The sequence below is a fragment of the Taudactylus pleione genome, unplaced genomic scaffold (genome assembly GCF_031769625.1).
Source record: "Taudactylus pleione unplaced genomic scaffold, aTauple2 ptg001091l, whole genome shotgun sequence".
In the NCBI taxonomy this organism is placed as follows: domain Eukaryota; kingdom Metazoa; phylum Chordata; class Amphibia; order Anura; family Myobatrachidae; genus Taudactylus; species Taudactylus pleione.
Genome location: NW_028285492.1, coordinates 348000 through 366352, shown reverse-complemented (window position 1 = coordinate 366352; position 18353 = coordinate 348000).

Here is an 18353-nt window from a genome sequence, read left to right as displayed (position 1 = left end):
TCCCCTACTCCACTCTGGCTGAGAACATATTCCTCTCACCACTCATATCCCGGACATAGGAATGGGACATGGAACTTTTCTTTAGATGAAAAAATCAGCCGATAATCGAGAAGAGTTGATCTTTAAACCAGGGGGATCCTCCAACTCACCAACGCGTTTCGGAATATGTTTTCCTTCCTCAGGGTGTGGAGGTGAACAACCCATACTGACTTTTTATACCCAAAAAAAGGCCATGTGATCATCATCCAATCAAACAACACCCCCAACAAAATTATGTTTGGAGGGAAATCACGGTCCCCAAAGTACATTAAAACAATCCATCTTATTTGTACTTCATATTTTCCTTCCTAATACACAAAGAAGACCTATCTAAATACATAAAAACCATACATCTGTGCAAATTGGCAACATTAAATATATGGGGTACATTCCGCATCGGATCCCGCACTGTCTGCATATAGAATCTAAAGTCCATCATCCAAATCCGGTCCAGTATTCACCATAAATCATCCTTATAGTCCCATTCTCCAATCACTGGCATTCTTAAATAGCTCCAGTTGTTATCGCTTCATCGATTGGTGAGAAAGGGCGCATTGCTGGCCAGGTAAGTAAACCGCTGACATCACACAATGAGACTCTCAACTTCCTCAATCTCTGTCATCCGGAAGTCATCATCCCGGTCTCTTGCGGTGAATGGCATGCAAACCGGAAGTGGACGGGAATAGCGGTGGAACGCAAATACCGTTGTATTTGTTCAGACCATCCAATCCACATGCAATTAAAATCAATAAATTAGTTATGTACCACGAATCAATATTACATTAAAAATATAAATAGAATTCATGTGCAATAAATTCTGAATCAATATAATACCCTCTTTTTTAAAAAAAAAATAATATCAAACAGATGTTCAATAAAAGAAATAAAAAAATAAATAATAAATAATTCAATTGGCCATTAAGAGATGTATAGTGAATTAAGAATCATATTTCATAAGAACCATTTCATTTCAAAATCTACATTTAGTCCCTTGGGTACAAGAGTCCTCAGTTCATAGATAGTTCTCATTTCAGTGGTTGCTAATTTTACATCCTCATCATCCCTTCTCCAACTGGAGCTTATACTTTTCATTCCACAAAAGCTCACCAGATTCTCAATATTACATTGATGATGGTTCTTAAAGTGCAAGGATACACTGTGGGTCTCCAACCCTTTTATCACATTTCGTATATGCTCCGCCAATCTTATTTTGAGCATGCGGGTAGTATTCCCCACATATTGGGCTTTACACAAACATTCCAACAGATATATACAGTATTTGGTATGACAGGAGACAAATGACCTCATTCAGAGTCGGTCGAAGCGGCCGCACAGTCGTACGCCACCGATGTTCACTATACTGCGCATGCGTAAAGTTCGCAATGCGCGTGCGCAAACTAGCCGATACGATCAGAAATTTCTCTCTCCTTGAACACAGCCAGGTCGGTAGTTTGAGTGACAGGATGAGGTGTTTGTGGGTGGTAACAGGGGAAGGTGCTTGAAAACGGGGGAGTGGAGAACCGAACGCAGGCGTGCCTAATTATGCGAACGGCGTTTTATGGGAGTACATACGTTTTATGGGAGTGCATAATTAGCAAAGTAGCGTCATGGCACATGTAACATTGAAGGTTTTTACACTGACATGATCGTAGAGCCTAAGAGAGGGTATGGTCAACCATAAGCTCTATGACCAGTTCCGATGGTGCCCGATGGTCTCGGTTAATCCATATATATGGCCGGAGATGACGTGTAATGCGTACGAGAAGGGGGCGTATTTTTTGTCTTCCGGCCGCTTCCTCCCCTTGGTCGGCCAGCTAACGATCCGATCTTGGGGACGCAACATGCGAGTGCATCATTTGCATATCTGGCCCCTTTTCCCGTACGACCGTGCGGCCGCTTCGACCGACTCTGAATGAGGTCCAAAATCCTTAATCTTATATGTCTTGTTCGTTTGACAGGATCTATATTCCACTATCTTATTTTCCTTATTTTTAAATGTGTGACACATTAAACATGTGCCACATCTGTAAAATCCCTGGGATAAAACTGTCCCTGGAGTTTTTGGGATAGACACCATACTACGCACCACTTTATCCTTAATGTTCTGTGCTTTTCTATAAACAAATCTAGGGGTTTTTGAAACACATGATTTTAATAGAGGATCTTTCTTTAACACTCCCCAATGTCTTTTTATTATACTTTCAACCTGTTTATGTTGACTCGTGAACCTGGTGATAAATAGGATATTTCTATCTGCTTCATTCATCCTTTTCCTGGATACATTGCTTAATGCTGATAATCTATCTAATTTGGAGCCCCTTATCATGGCTTCTTTACCCTCTTCCTTATTGTAACCCTTTGTAATAAATTGTCCCTCTAATAATGAGGCCTGCTCCTTATATACTTCCAAATCAGTACAGTTCCTCCTTATTCGTTGGAACTGGCTAATAGGAATGCTTTGCAGCCAGTTTCTATGATGATTACTTGTATTATTTATAAATGAATTACAATCCATAGGTTTCGCAAAGTTCTTTGTTTTATTTTTCCTTCCTCTACATAAACATTCAAGTCAAGGAAATTTACCTGAATATCACTGATATCAAACGTTAATGCTATATTGACTTCATTACCATTTAAATGTGTACAAAATTCCTCTAAGGAGTGACGATCTCCTCTCCACACGAATAGTATACCATCAATAAATCAACTCCAGGACACCAGACTGGCACTGAGCTATGCCAATCTGCTAATGGCACACTGGAAGGAGTTTAATGTATTGAGTGGCCATAATTTCGTTGCCAGTCTGGTCTCCTGGAGCCGATATATCGACGATATACTATTCGTGTGGAGAGGAGATCGTCACTCCTTAGAGGAATTTTGTACACATTTAAATGGTAATCAAGTCAATATAGCATTAACGTTTGATATCAGTGATATTCAGGTACATTTTCTTGACTTGATTTATAGGACGATTTATGGTGAATACTGGACCGGATTTGGATGATGGACTTTAGATTCTATATGCAGACAGTGCGGAATCCGTTCCGGAATATACCCCATATATTTAATGTTGCCAATTTGCACAGATTTATGGTTTTTATGTATTTAGATAGGTCTTCTTTGTGTATTAGGAAGGAAAATATGAAGTACAAATAAGATGGATTGTTTTAATGTACTTTGGGGACCGTGATTTCCCTCCAAACATAATTTTTGTTGGGGGTGTTGTTTGATTGGATGATGATCACTTGGCTTTTTTTGGGGTATAAAAAGTCAGTATGGGTTGTTCACCTTCACACCCTGAGGAAGGAAAACATATTCTGAAACGCGTTGATGAGTTGGAGGATCCCTCTGGTTTAAAGATCAACTCTTCTCAATTATCGGCTGATTTTTTCATCTAAAGAACAGTTCCATGTCCCATTCCTATGTCCGATATATGAGTGGTGAGAGGAATATGTTCTCAGCCACAGTGGAGTAGGGGAGAACAAACCACAATTTTTATAGAGGATGCTAGCTACTGTTTTTAATTTTTGTATATATCAATAAATTCTCATTTTGGACTACTAAGGAATCCATTTATATTTTTGAATGTGGTTCAGTTTTGGTCTCTTTGGGACTAACTAAGAATATATTGGTGATAAGCCTATCCAGATGGAAAAAGAAACCTTTATGTGCATGTAGCAGCTAAATTATTGGTGAGTTTCCTACCATTGGGAGTATTAAGTGAGATTTGGTACCTATATAGAAGATCAAAGATACCTTTTGATGTACACATTTTATTTATTTGTGGTGAGTCTAGAAGTACAGATCAACGATTGAGGAAAAAGAAAGTTTTATGTTGATAAATCACTGCTTTTCTCTAATTTGTTGAAACATTTAGGAATCCCACTACAGAGGAATTCAAGGGTCCTCTGCATAAATCAGATCCTAACAGCGCTTGTGAACCACTTAATTTTTTGTGTCTCCACTATTTGTATTACATGCCTTAGGGAAATGGGGGTGCCCTTAAATTCAGCAGATGTACAGATTCCCAGAGGGGCTCAAGGAAACAAGTTTGGTATATTAAGTCAACAATCGCCATGTTGACATTCATAATTTCAACAGCATAATGTCGACATGGTCAACATGTCAACAAACAACATGTCGACGTGCTTAGCATGCAGCATGTTGACACTGACAAAATGTCGATATGGTGACAAATAATTTTAAACCTAAGCCTAATGGGGCATATACACTACACGATATAAATGAACGATTGAACGATAATGACATCATTATCGTTCAGTCGTTCATTAATCGTGCACTGAAGATGCCGGCAACGACCAGTGATGCGCACTCCCGCTGGTCGTTGTTGGCATCTGTCATCGCCTGAACCTGCTATCCAAGCTGACAATATCATCAGGTTGTGCAGGTTCGGGGATGAGGGAGGGTGTCCACACTGAACAATACTGTATATCGTTCAGTGTGGGCTCAATGTCCACTGCACAATATAATGAATAATTGAACAATAACAATTCGTTATCGTTCAATAGTCGTGTAGTGTATATGCGGCTTAACTCTAACACTTACCCTAAACATGTCTATGTCAGTAATCAGGCTTTTTGTGGACACTGGACAGAAACCGCTGGCCTGGCCTGGCTGGTGATAGAGTTGGATGGTATCCTCCTCATTCAGAGGTTCCTGAAAGGAACTCGCCAAAGGGTGCTCTGGTGTGCAGTATTAGCTGGTGAAAGGCACTGTGGATTGGCACGGTTACAGATAGAAGTAGCAGGAGTTTTATTTTGCAAAATGAATGCTGGCACCTGCTGGTGCAGCTGGGGAGTGCGCCCAGTAGGTAGAGAGCTGGTATTCACAAAGTAGAGATGGTGATATAAATGAGAGCGTACAGCAGGTGGATTGCTGGTGTTTACTGGATGCTGCGCAGAAAGGTGAAATGCAGACACTTGCTAAATGCTGCACAGAAGTACTGGTGTTCTCTGAAAAGGGTGCACGGCAGGTGAGATGCTGGTACTTGCTGGTTGCTGCACAGAAGTACTGGTGTTCTCTGAAAAGGGTACACGGCAGGTGAGATGCTGGTACTTGCTGGTTGCTGCACAGAAGTACTGGTGTTCTCTGAAAAGGGTGCACGGCAGGTTAGATGCTGGCACTTGCTGAATGCTGCACAGAAGTACTGTTGTTCTCTGAAAAGGGTGCATGGCAGGTGAGATGCTGGTACTTGCTGATTAGTCCACAGAAGTACTGGTGTTCTCTGAAGAGGGTGCACAACAGGTGAGATGTTGGTACTTGCTGATTGCTGCACAGAAGTACTGGTGTTCTCTGAAAAGGGTGCACGGCAGGTTAGATGCTGGCACTTGCTGAATGCTGCACAGAAGTACAGGTGTTCTCTGAAAAGGGTGCACGGCATGTGAGATGCTGGTACTTGCTGATTGCTGCACAGAAGTACTGGTGTTCTCTGAAAAGGGTGCATGGCAGGTTAGATGCTGGCACTTGCTGAATGCTGCACAGAAGTACTGGTGTTCTCTGAAAAGGGTGCAGGGCAGGTGAGATGCTGGTACTTGCTGATTGCTGCACAGAAGTACTGATGTTCTCTGAAGAGGGTGCACAGCAGGCGAGATGCTGGTATTTGCTGATTGCTGCACAGGAGCACAGGTGTTCTCTGAAGAGAGAATTCAGCAGGTGTAATGCCAACACTTGCAAATTGCTGCACAATAGCACTGGAATCACACAGGGAGCTTTAGAAGTTGCTCAGACTAGAGCCAGGCAACCGGTCACAAGTGAAGTTGTTCTAGCAATGTACTGCTGCACCAGAGAAGTTTAAATTGGGCACCCAGGATCCCTGCTGCTCAAGTCAGCCGTGGGAAATGCAGCCTCTGGTTGGAGCATCTGGTGTTAGTTTACTATTACCAACATGGTAGCGCCCATGCAGCACTGGGACCAGGAAAGTTCTGGAAAGATGCTAACCTCAGAGTACCAGAGAACCTGCAGTGACAGATGGAGGCACCCCAGGAGGCGAAGCGGCAGCACCGAGTCAGGTAACAGGGTCTCAGAGCCTGAAGTGTGATGGTCAACATTTACACTATGTCAACATTTTATCCATGTCCACATCATAACATTCAACTTTCTGGTGTCATCAATATAAGTGTCAACACAGTGTATGTCGACATGGCGATTGCATAACCAAGGAAACTGCTCCTCCACTAAATTTTATTTATATTGGCTTTATTTTACTTTATGCTTGAAAACAGATAAAATTATATTTTTTTCCCTGGCAAGCACAGGTCCCAGCATTGCCGGGACACTTTTCAAGGGTTGATCACGTACAAAATAACAAAAGGTTGAAAGTACAAAAGAATTAAACATGATAATAACGATAACACAACCGCTTCTAATTACATGTTGATATTAGAATTTTGAGGCACCTGGCCCCGCGGGGCTCCTATTTTGTTACCTTCACTCTCGCTCCTGCCAATAGCTGGCTACACCACTGGTATGAGTCCTATTATGTGGAATGTTTGGTACTTCATATTTTCTGGATAAGGGGGCTTTCCTGAATTTGTAACACCATGCTGCAGTGATGCCTGCGAATCATCTCAGTGGCCCTGCTTGTAGGAGGTAACTCTAGCTGAGCATGTCCATAAGTATTACACTATAAAGGGACCTGACATATGCTGGGTCACCTCAGCCTGTCTAACCCCTGCTCTGTCTGATCCCACCCCTGCTCTGTCTGATCCCACCCCTGCTCTCTCTGTCCCCGCCCCTCTTTCCACTGCTCCATGCCCACCTCCTCTTCTGCAATGCTAGGTCTATACCGCCTAGCAGGGGGAACCGTTGAATTGGCAGCATTCTCCCAGCTCCCACTGTGCATACATGTCTGAGATGGGACAGATCTTACACATTTATTAAATAGATTATTGCTGAAAGACAGTAATTCTTTACTTTTTTTTTATTTTTGAACTCCCTGAATAATAGATTTCCTGCAGGTGAATTATACAATACTATGTTTACAATTGATGATAGATTAAAATATTTCTGAACTGAATGATCCTGAGCTATTGGCTGTAAGCCCTGGTAATGGGCTGACTACATGAAATTATTGTGGGGAGAAAGGGAGTACAAGGGTCTGCATGTCTATTATGCTACTTACAGTTTATCGATGAGATGCTGCACAAATCACGGCCCCTTTTGGAGAAGTGCAAGATTCCTATGATACAATCTCCAAGATACACTTATGCTGGGTACACACTAGACGATATGTCTTTGACGATGCACGCTCCCTCGCGTCGTCAGCGACATCCTCCGTCGGCCCTACATGCTGGACCGATGGGGGATGTTGTTAGGCGAATGGATTAAGGCCCCTGACGTTGTAACGTCGCTTCCCAATGCGAACTCCCCGACGGGTCCCGTCGCTGAAGATGTCGGGCTGGGTACACATCGTCTATCATCAATTGAAGGAAATCCACAAATTTTTTGCCAAAAATAGGGATTTTGCATTTTTTCTCTCCTGATCTGGGATGGAGAAAAGTTTTCTCCAGTCTTTTTTCGCCTGTTGCCATTTTCGCCTGTTTTATGGGGAAAATTATCTGTTTTTTGTCGAAAACTACCGTTTTGCCAGTTTTCGCCGCTAATTGAATGCTGCCCTAAGGAGGACTGAGGCAGCCAAAGTGTGCCAAGCCGGGCCAGTGGGAGGCCAGGATGCTGGGTCTTGACCTGCGAGGCAGGAAGAACCACAAATCTCTGACTGTATTTATGTGAAGAAAGCCAGGCCAGGAGGCCAATGTCCATGCTTGCATGCAGAGCAGGGAGGACCACAAGAGAGACTTTGTTGCCACCAAGCCGGGCCAGGAGGCCGTGTCTATACCTGTGAGAGACAGGACTATAACACTGAGACTATATTACATTTGCAGACTAGCTGTCCATCATAGAGAGGAGCAAAGAAGTGAGGTAGTGCCATGAATGGGGGCTAGGTTTATTATTTTGTTCCTATAAGCCAGGGGTGAGGAACCTTTGTTCTGCAGAGGCCATTTTGATATATATAACATTATTTGCGGGCCCGATGCAGGCAGCACCCCCTCCGTGTGATGTCACACGGGGACGGGGCCACAATCACCAGTGCTTGCAGCAATACCTGGAGCATCCTGAGGATGCTCCAGGGAGCTGTAAGGGCAGCGGTGTGACCGTCTGAAGCATCCTAAGGACGCTCCAGGTGGCACTGCTGCATAGATTCTGGTTGCAGGGTGCCATTCTAGTCAGATGAGGCTAGCAGAAAAAAGCTCAGAGGACCTGACCAAATGATTCCGAGGGCCTTATACGGCCCCCGGGCCTGAGGTTCTCCATTCCTGCTATATGCTGACAGTATAGCACCATTTATTTAATTTAACCTGAAAGCGGCGTGTGGACCCTTATTATACACCTAGATACTGCACTACTGACCCAGCTACCAAGCTGAATTACCCCATACAGTATATATCACATCGTCTAACGGCATACAACAGCGCAAACATCGGGAACATCGATGCACATCAGTCAGTCACGCAGCATGTTAGTCCAGTCTGACCAGCCGCAAACAATGTGGGCGGGATGTACTTAGCATTGTACATCCCGCCTCTCTTCTGGTACATATCGTGGTTGATTACCGCAGTATGTACATAGAAATGCACTTTACATCTCAAAGGACAGCTTTCCCGATAAGACCTGTCCTTTGCGAAGCCCCCAGCTAGAGGCACTTCCGTGTTTAACACCCAGAAATTCCTCTGGTGTCCTTCTGCGCATGCGCAGGGGGTGATGGGAGGAATTCGATTGGATCACTCTCTGGGATAGCATCTCGATAAGAAGCTTGTAGGCTTCTGATTGGGTAACGCCAAATGCAGATGGCGTTACCCACCAGGACGAACCTACGGTGCTTAGTATATCTGGAAAATGTGGTACAATCCCCGAAAACTGCCTTTTCGGGGGTTTTACTGCATTTTCCACTTTAGTACATCCTGCTGTGTGTCTCTCCTGACACGCAAAGAGATCTCATGCTGTGGAGGCAATTGCAATGGCTAATTTATGCACGCCTATGCAAAGGCGTTTAGATAGACACACTTGCATTTACCTGGCCACTGCCCCTTACCCGTGAGGGACTGATGGTGTGCCTTACAAATTTTTTAATCTTGTTCGGTATGCCGCGAGTTGAAAAAGGTTCGGCCACCCACCCAGTTGTGATGTCAGTATCCACCCAGTTGCGATGTCAGTGCCACGGGCGGTCAGCCTGTCACCCATAAACACATCCAGATGCATCGATATATCAACATTGGCTGTGCTGCAGGGCCGACCTGATATACCTGTGAATGTCGTTGTTTACAGACATATCGGGTGTACACACTGGCCGATATATCGTTCATCGATCAAACAAACGAGTGTGTACTCAGCATTAGACTGAGGTTAGCAAATGACGGGTAGCAACACAAACAGGTAATGAGGGTGAGCCAAGTGTCACAATTGTGTAATTATCTCAACAACCTTTTAACAGGAACCCAATAAGTGGTGGTTGGTGTCTAACAAATAGTTTAACAGTAAGGCTGGAAAAGTTGTGGTGCAATAAAACTGCAAAAAGATAAGGTTTTTAGACGCAAATAAATAAATAACATTTGGAAAATAATATTAACTGAGCAAGACAGTACAAAGACATAGGATGAGGCAATATCTGAATATGGAGGGTGATATTATGAACAATACAATAGAAAATGAGCGTAAAGACAATTAGGACACTGCTACTGGTTCTATAAGCATGGGAGTGCAATAAACAAAGGATGAGGCTGTGTAACAGTATCAATACACTTTGAGGCTTACTGAAGGAATTAGGCTTATGGTGCTAAACACTGGAACCCTGATACAGGCAATATTGGTGAAGGGCTAACACCAGTGACATATAATAATTGGTGCCTACATGGCACACCCTGCACACATTGTATTTACTTACCTGTCGGTTGCCCACACCATAATTCCGGTAATTTCTTAGGAAATATGGCACTGACATCTTATCTCTGAAGAAATCACCGTAAATCTGGCGAGGGCATGGGGACGGAATTGCAGGATAGACAAAGTTGGGATTTGCACAGATACGTCTGTCTTGCACCAAGAATGGGTCTGGAGAATGATTACGTTTTTTCTCCATGAGTGCAATGTAGGTGTAATTAAGGTCAACTCGCGCCCATAGTTAAATTCTAAATCAACCTCTAAAAGTGTAAGCATTAGTTAAAGGGGGACATATATCTTATATATCCATATAAATGTAATCTTGTTAGATCATAGGATAATGTTGTTTTTATATAACATACACAACCACTGTACACCTCAAAGGCTCCTCTCTTACTAACAAGAGACAGGAAAATCAGTTAGGGACTAGTTGGATTATAGATTGCAGAATAAAGCGAGGGGGTTTCTATTGAACAATAAAAATTAATGATGTAAAAAAAAAGCTAACCAATTTGTTTTGAAATATGTTCAATAGTTGACTATGAATTAAGCAAAAAATATAAAAATAAATCATTGCAAGCTGGCAGTGTGGGCGTTCTGTAATATCTGGGAAAATTATTTCGAACATTTTCTACCTGACTATATTTAATGTGCTTAGAGGCCTATGCATTTATTATTTGCTTTATTTATTTATTCATTTATTTATTTTCATGAGGTAAATCTGATTTCATACTTTAATTAAAGTCTACCTGTCACCTTCACACAATGGGGCTATATAAAGACACCCAAAACGTTCAACTCCATATTAGCCTTGGTCCTGCTGTACACTTCATTTTTGCAGAAGCACCTAGAATTTCAAGATTACAGAGCACAAAATGGCAGCACTTGTTGAGGAGTAAAGGGTTGAAAAACTCAAGTAGGTTCTAGCTGGGCTGCTCCTACATACATACAGAGCAGAAAAAGACGTGTGGAGTAATACTATTGAAAAATAGTCAGGAGTAAATATGGTGCAGTTGGATTGCCATTTTACTGTATGGAGGGTTGTATGGTCATTTTCAGTCTGCAAAGGGACTTGGATTTTGTACCAGCTTATATATGACAGCAGTGGAGGCTCCAGAGGTGGGGGTGCAGCGCAATCCAAAATTCAAATAGGGGGGGGTCACACCAACTGCCCTTCCAAGCGCTGCCAAACATCGCCGGCCGGGGCTCACTGGCAAGTTGGTGTGGCGCCCCATTTGAATTTTTGACTGTACTGCAGCCACACCTCTGGAGCCTCCACTGGTTGGCGGTCTTCAAGTATTGTCCTATACTTAAAATGGGACTCTTTTTGCACTTTGATGTGTGCTGGGCAGATCATTTGTATGCACTGGTGCAAAACTAATTCCTTTTGTGGTGTGCATCCAATTCACTTTGTATATGACCTTCAGTTTAGGTAGCCATTTTAAAGTTAAGCTATTATTTAACTTTTTACTTTTACAGTATTTCCAGCAGCCAGCATGAAAGAAGTGTTCAGTGACCATATGAGGGTTTCAGCTGGGGCTCAAAGCTTCTAATAATCTATTGACTATTGTTCTGTGGTCCTCACTCTGAACATTGACAACTTCAGTGCAGGGCAGAAAGCTGAACTCTATTAGCCTGATAGCGTTCAAGTTCCTGTTCTCCACTGACCTCTGACTGACTGCCAGAATTTATATATCCACTACACGAGTGTAGAACGACTGAACGATTGCAACAGCGTAATCGTTCATCATACTGTGCAGTGGATATAGGGCCTAATTCAGACCCGCTCGCGAGCGCTCGCAAGCGGATCGATGTTGGCCAAGTGAGCATGCGCATGACGGAGGCGGCTCCGTCGTGCGCATGCACAAGATCCGAATAACGACGGCCAAGCCGTCGTTATGGGTCTCGCACCAAAAGGGGCGTGCTGTCGATGGTGAGTGACAGCACGCCCCCTTTGGCGGGCGTGCCGGGGGCGTGGCTGCCCAGATGGAGGCATTCCCATGGGAACGCCTACCGTCTGGGGCCGGCCCCGCTGATATCACAAGTGATTAGGGGCTGGCTGGCAACTTTTAGCCTGGGGGGCAAGTCCAGAGCATTGGCCCATAAGTAACGGTGCCTCCTTAAATGGAGGTTTTTGGTATAATAAATATTTATTAATAAAAAATAAAAAAAATAGGCCTGGTGTTAATTATCTCAAAGATACATTATTATCAGCAAACATTAAGCACATGTACTGGGACGGAGTCTGCCACCGCACAGAATACATGCCAGCAGGTAAGGCTGCTGATATATGAAAAACGATAAGCCACAAAAGTGCTCATTGTTTTCTAGCAACATCTGCATGATTTCCTTCGCCATATAATAGTATGGTTATGGCGAAATCACTATGGCCCTCATTCAGAGCCGTACGCTCTGAGCAGAGCGCACGCTCTGAATGAGGGCCGGGCTCCATTTTCATGGAGCGTCCTCCTGGACGCTCGTATAGCTGTGGGTCACCACCCACAGGCTATACGAGCGTGCTTTGTGATGGCCGCGATGGTCGAGACCATCGCGACCATCGAAATTGCGAGCCGGAGCCTGCGGTTGAGGTTTTCAACCGCAAGCTCCGGAGTGATTTTGGCTCTATCAGAGCCAAAATCACTCCCACTGACATCACTAGTGATGTCAGTGGGCCGGTTTCTGACGGGAGGCGTTCCCGTGGGAACGCCCCCGTCAGGGAGGCACGCCCCCGGCACGCCCACCAAAGGGGGCGTGCTGTCAATCAACATTGACAGCACGCCCCCTTTGATCGGACACAACGAGCGAAGGACTTTCCTTCGCTCGTCGCGTCTGGCGCATGCGCACGACGGAGCTCCCTCCGTCGTGCGCATGCTCAGTGCATAACATCGACCCACTTGCGAGCGGACAGCCGCTCGCGAGTGGGTCTGAATCAGGCCCAATATGTTTGGAGATATCATAGTGAAAAGTGATTTTCTCTACGTTATCTAACATACATACAGATGTTCAATGTAATAATAAAATAGCACTGGTTAAAGCGCATTTGACACCTTGCATATATCCCCCAAATGTCAGTGGAGATATTACATACAGGAACTTCCTCCCACCATATGCGTCTTTATAATGGGTGCAAGGTGTGCGGTACACACGGGCCCCTGGGTCCAGGGGGGCCCACACCGCACACTCTGCACCCATAGTTAAAAGTATACTTGCCTCACCGCAGGTTCCGAAGTGCTGCAGAGCAGCAAACACTCACTGGGAAAATGGCGGTGGCCATGTTCCCAGTGATCTGCGCATGCGCAGAAAAGATGTCCCCGGGAAAGTAGGCGAGGGCGCCATTTTCCCAGAAACCCGCACATGCGCTGTAGATTCTGGTATGAAGCCAGAATCTACAGCGCTGAGCTACTGACAGAGGAGGGGGCCCAAACGGAGGCTGCACACGGGCCCCCTCATCTCTTAAAACGCCCCTGCCTCCCACCATATTTTGTTTTCAACAGAAACAGAAAATAAGAGTATAAATACAATACTACACATACACTTACCTTGATTTCTTTTTTTACTCTCTTTTCCTTTAACTGGGTTCTTCTTTCCTTCAGCTCTCCCCCTTCTTATTTTTCTCTCCACTTCCTTTCAGACATCGGGGTGCAGCCAGGGGGGAACTTTCCATGGCCCTTCCTATATGGGAGTTGCCTATTGACACAGGCTCCCACCAGGGGTTGGCAATAATAAGCTGCCCATTAGCTGCTGTTGAACTACACATCCCAGCATGCCTAACACATTTCAGCATGCCCTGTCAGAAAAACTGTGGCAGGGCATGCTGGGATGTGTAGTCCCACATCTAAAGGACCACTTTATTTTAAAATGATTATGGGAGCCTTCTATTAAGAATGAGGCTCCCATCTTATTGTCCTTTTTTGGGGGGAGGGGGTATTAATGGGCAGTAGGGGCACCAAACTAAACAGTGAAGGCAGGGGGTCCTGGGTGATATGGCTGCTAGTAGCCCCTCCTCTCCCTGCGCATGCTGTGCACACAAGTTAGCTGGCAACAGGCATTCCATCCCATTGTGATACGGCCGCCTATGCGCGGCAGGGTGGCCGTATCACAGATTTGCCCGGTTGTTAATTGTGGACCTACAGGGTTTCCGTAGCCCTGTAGGACACATAGTGAGGAGCCATGTGACCGTGGCTGCCGCCGACAGTTAAAGTTGGAAAGCAGCCGCGGGTGCAGCGGCGACGCGGGCCGCCTTTACCTACAGCACAGGGGCCCTGGTGGTCTAGTGTTAACACTAGACCACCAGGGCCCCTGTGCTGTAGGAGAAGGCGGCCCGCATTGCTCAGCAATAGAGCGGCCTGGGGGGCACATGGCACCCTGCCCCCCAGCCCAGCCCGCCACTGCAAGTGATGTCAGTGGGAGTGCTTTTGGCTCTGATAGAGCCAAAAGCACTCCAGGGCTTGCGGCAACGAGACCCTACCGCAAGGGTCTCATCGCAAGCCCGATGGTCGCGATGGTCTTGACCATCACGGCCATCATTTTGGCCGCTCGCTATAGCTGTGGGTGGTCACCCACAGCAATGCAAGCGGCCAGGAGGCCGCTCTTAAATTCAGAGGGATGGCCCTGATTCAGAGCGAGCGCTCTGTCAGAGCGTCCGGCTGTGAATCAGGGCCATTGTGCCCACACTGAACAATATGTCATTCAGTGTGGGCATCCTCCCACATCCACGACCCTGCACAACCTGACGATCTTGTCAAGTTGGCCTGCATGTTCAGGGGATGACAGATGTCGACAACGACCAGCGGGAGTGTGCATCGCTGGTATTTTCCGGAATAATTACTGCACAATTAATGAACGATTGAACGATAACGATGTTGTTATCGTTCAATAGTTCATGTTAATCGTGTAGTGGATATGCGTCTTAACAGTCTGCTATCAGTTTGGAGATATCCTGACAACTCACAAACTCAAAGATATAAAAAAAGGTTTTATCGTCAGAATAATTGAGTCTCATGGTGCATACACACGGTCAGATAAAAAGGACAATATAAACTGTAACGATATCGTTTATCGTTTGATCATTTATATCGTCCTTTTTTTTAGCCCCCTCCAATGACCAAACAACCACCGATGCGCAGGCATGGATGGTCGAAATCGATATCGACCATCGCCCGTGCATGCAGGCCAACCTGGTCGATATTGACCAGGTTAGCCTGTTTACTATAGGGTCCCGTGATCGTTGATCGCAGGTCATTATAGTAGCTTGGGGGTTGGTGCATGTTGCTGGATGTTCGATATCGAACATCCAACTCATGCAGGAATATCAGACAACGATATCTGATCGTTGTCTGATCGTCACGTGTGTACGGACCATTAAACGTTTATCATACAAATGGGAAAATAACATTCTGACAGGGCAATATTTACGTTTAAGATGCAATTGTTTTGATGATAAAACCTTTTTGGAACTGGCCAATGATCATTAGCCTACGGCGCGCGCTCATGTAAAAGGGGAATGGCCTAGCCTTATGGGGCATGGTTAAATCTCAAGGGGGCATGCCGGGATTCACGGGGGCCTGGCCTCACAGCACATCCCCCTCTTTCAGTATCCTGGCCGAGCAGAGTCCCGGGAGGCGGAGCTGCATGGCCAGGGTTTCAGACCAGACCGGCCCATCAGGCCATCGACCTTCTGCCTGAAGTGGAAGATGGCCAATCCAGCTCTGCTTTAGATATTCTTGATGAAGTATTGAAAGAAGTAACCATGTGGGAGTTCCCTCCTACCCATGGATATATACCATCAAGTTAGAACTACACAAGAGAATTAATGTATACTGCCATTAAATTTGCAATTTAATGTTTGTTCTGACCAAATTAAAAACATAATAAATAAATAAGATCTGATCCTAAAGTTAGATAAATAGATGTCTCCCAGTTTAGTGGAAAAACCAATCGTGGTTTTTCGCAAAGGCCAGACACCGGAAAAGTCATCACTCACCAAGTTCTTTTGCAAATACGGCCACTGATAAACAAGCGGAATACAGTGTGTCTGGTTAGTTATCAAAACCTCAGGGTTGTTTTAGGTGTGGCGAGACATCTTGTGCAAATGAATCGACAATATATTTCAATATATTGGTAACAATATATGAAAATGAATGATACTAATACATGTTAATATTTAACATTGGATCGTATATGTTACTGTTATGATTATGTATGTAAAAACTATTATGATGAAATTAACTTTTATGCGTGCTTAATGGATTCATGAGCCGTTACAGGTGTCTTCAATTAATTATTTGACCTGTTGTTATTCTGATGGATGCTGGATACTTAAGTATGGACTGTGTGGGCTCCATTTTTTACCTTCTGATGAAGCAGTTACTGTTAGAGATTTGGGGTTCGGTTTTACTCGGATTTACTCGGATATGTTCGGATCTCAAAAACGGCATCATATTGGCTATCCAGCTGTCACGTGTTTTGGATAGCCAATAAGAGAAATCCGAACTAATCCGAACTTGCGATAATTTTGGCGATTAGAACCAAGTAAAACCAAACCCGCACATCACTAGTTACTTTACAAAGGCTGAGAAACATGTTAAGGGACTTTAATTGTACCCCATGGGACCTTGGTACAGTGTTTGCTCGTTTTGCCTTATCTGCTGGCTTTCATTTGTAAAACAAAAACACTCTGCACATGGGCTGGCGCTGGATATCAACCAACCTAGAGAATAAATCCAAAAGAAAACTACTTAGTCATCTTTATCTTCTTATCCCATTCAGTTTGATACTAGATCCACTTCCTTGTGGGTGTTCTCAATCTTCAGTAAACCTCCATAAAATGTAAACCGGAAAAACATACATATAAAGACTAGAGATGTGCGCCGACCCCCGTGTTTTGATTTTGGTTTTGGATCTGGATCTCCCCTGGTTTTGGATCTGGATTGGTTTTGCCAAAACCTCACCTCCGTGTTTTGTTTTCGTGTTTTGGTTTTGGATCTGGATTTTTTCTTAAAAAATCAAAAAAACAGCTAAAATCACATAAAATAGGCCTATTTTTGTTCCTACAGTATTAATAACCTCAATAACATTTATTTCCACTCGTTTCCAGTCAATTTTGACCAACTCACAGCTCACAAGGGGACCAGGAAGTGTACTTTCCAAAAATAAATAAACAAATTACTTAAATAATGCTTTCTATAAACTGGCATATCCGAACCTGTAGAGGGACATAAAAAAAATAGCTCAAACTGCCTAAAACTAAGGTTTAAGTATTACGTTGTTCGCCTGCTTGCTGGCATTTTTTTTTCATCCCAGAATGGGACCAGGAAGCGTGCTTTCCAAAAATAAATCTTCTGTTCTGTTTCCCAACCTGTAAAGGGATATTAAAAAAAACAAAGTTAGTTAATGGCCTTCAAATTGCCATTGTTTCCACTGTCTTGGACTGGAGCAACCATGGCAACTGAATTAGTGTCATAAGGGAGAGGAGGCCACAAATTGGGTGTCATGTTATGAGTTGGCCATATGGGGTATGTTGCTGTTAAGGGATCAGTCTGGTTATCAGTGGACACATTATTATAGTTGTTGTTATTCTGGGTTGCCATCTCCTGAAGGGTGTTTACCAACAGACAAAGACTACCTACCTATCAGCTCAGGCATAGACAGTTCTTGAGGAACAGAGCTCTGTTCTCTGGACGGAAGCCAAATAGGTGGGAGCCCCTGTTCCAAGTCAAACATTTGAAGCTCTTATTCTCTCCACATCATCTATGATAGAAGAAAAAAAATGTCACTTGGGACATCTAGCTCCTCTTTGTATACCCTGCTTACCCTTTTTGGACAGTAAGTCCAGCATGGATGGTCTGGAAGAAGGCCTAGCAACAGATGGGGATGTTCATTATCAAGACCTGGTCCCCCCAGTGGGTGTAGTCTGGGAGGTATTGGTTGGCATGCAGGCAGCAGAATAACAAAGGCCTCCATGTTGTCTATGCTTACTATTCCATATTTAATTTTGCCATTCAGGTAGTAATAAACTAGTGGGCTACAGAACACAGTGACAGAATCACTGGATGTCTTAGTGCATTCAGGTCAAATACAATCAATGAATTCCCAGACAGATTCCGGACATATGAATCCTTTGCTTGTAATAATCTTTAGCTATCTATAACACCCACCTTTGCCAGGAATTACCAGACACTTTGAAGGCTGTAACTTTGAACTGCTTTATAGAAAACATGTGAATGAAACCTTTCAATACTGCAGAACATGATGGAGAAATAGCTTGAAGTTCAGCACCTAGAGCATCTTTTTTCATGTTCTCTGAGTCCTCTCCTGACTGTGAAGAAAGATTCTCCACACTGTAGTCTTCCATTGTGACT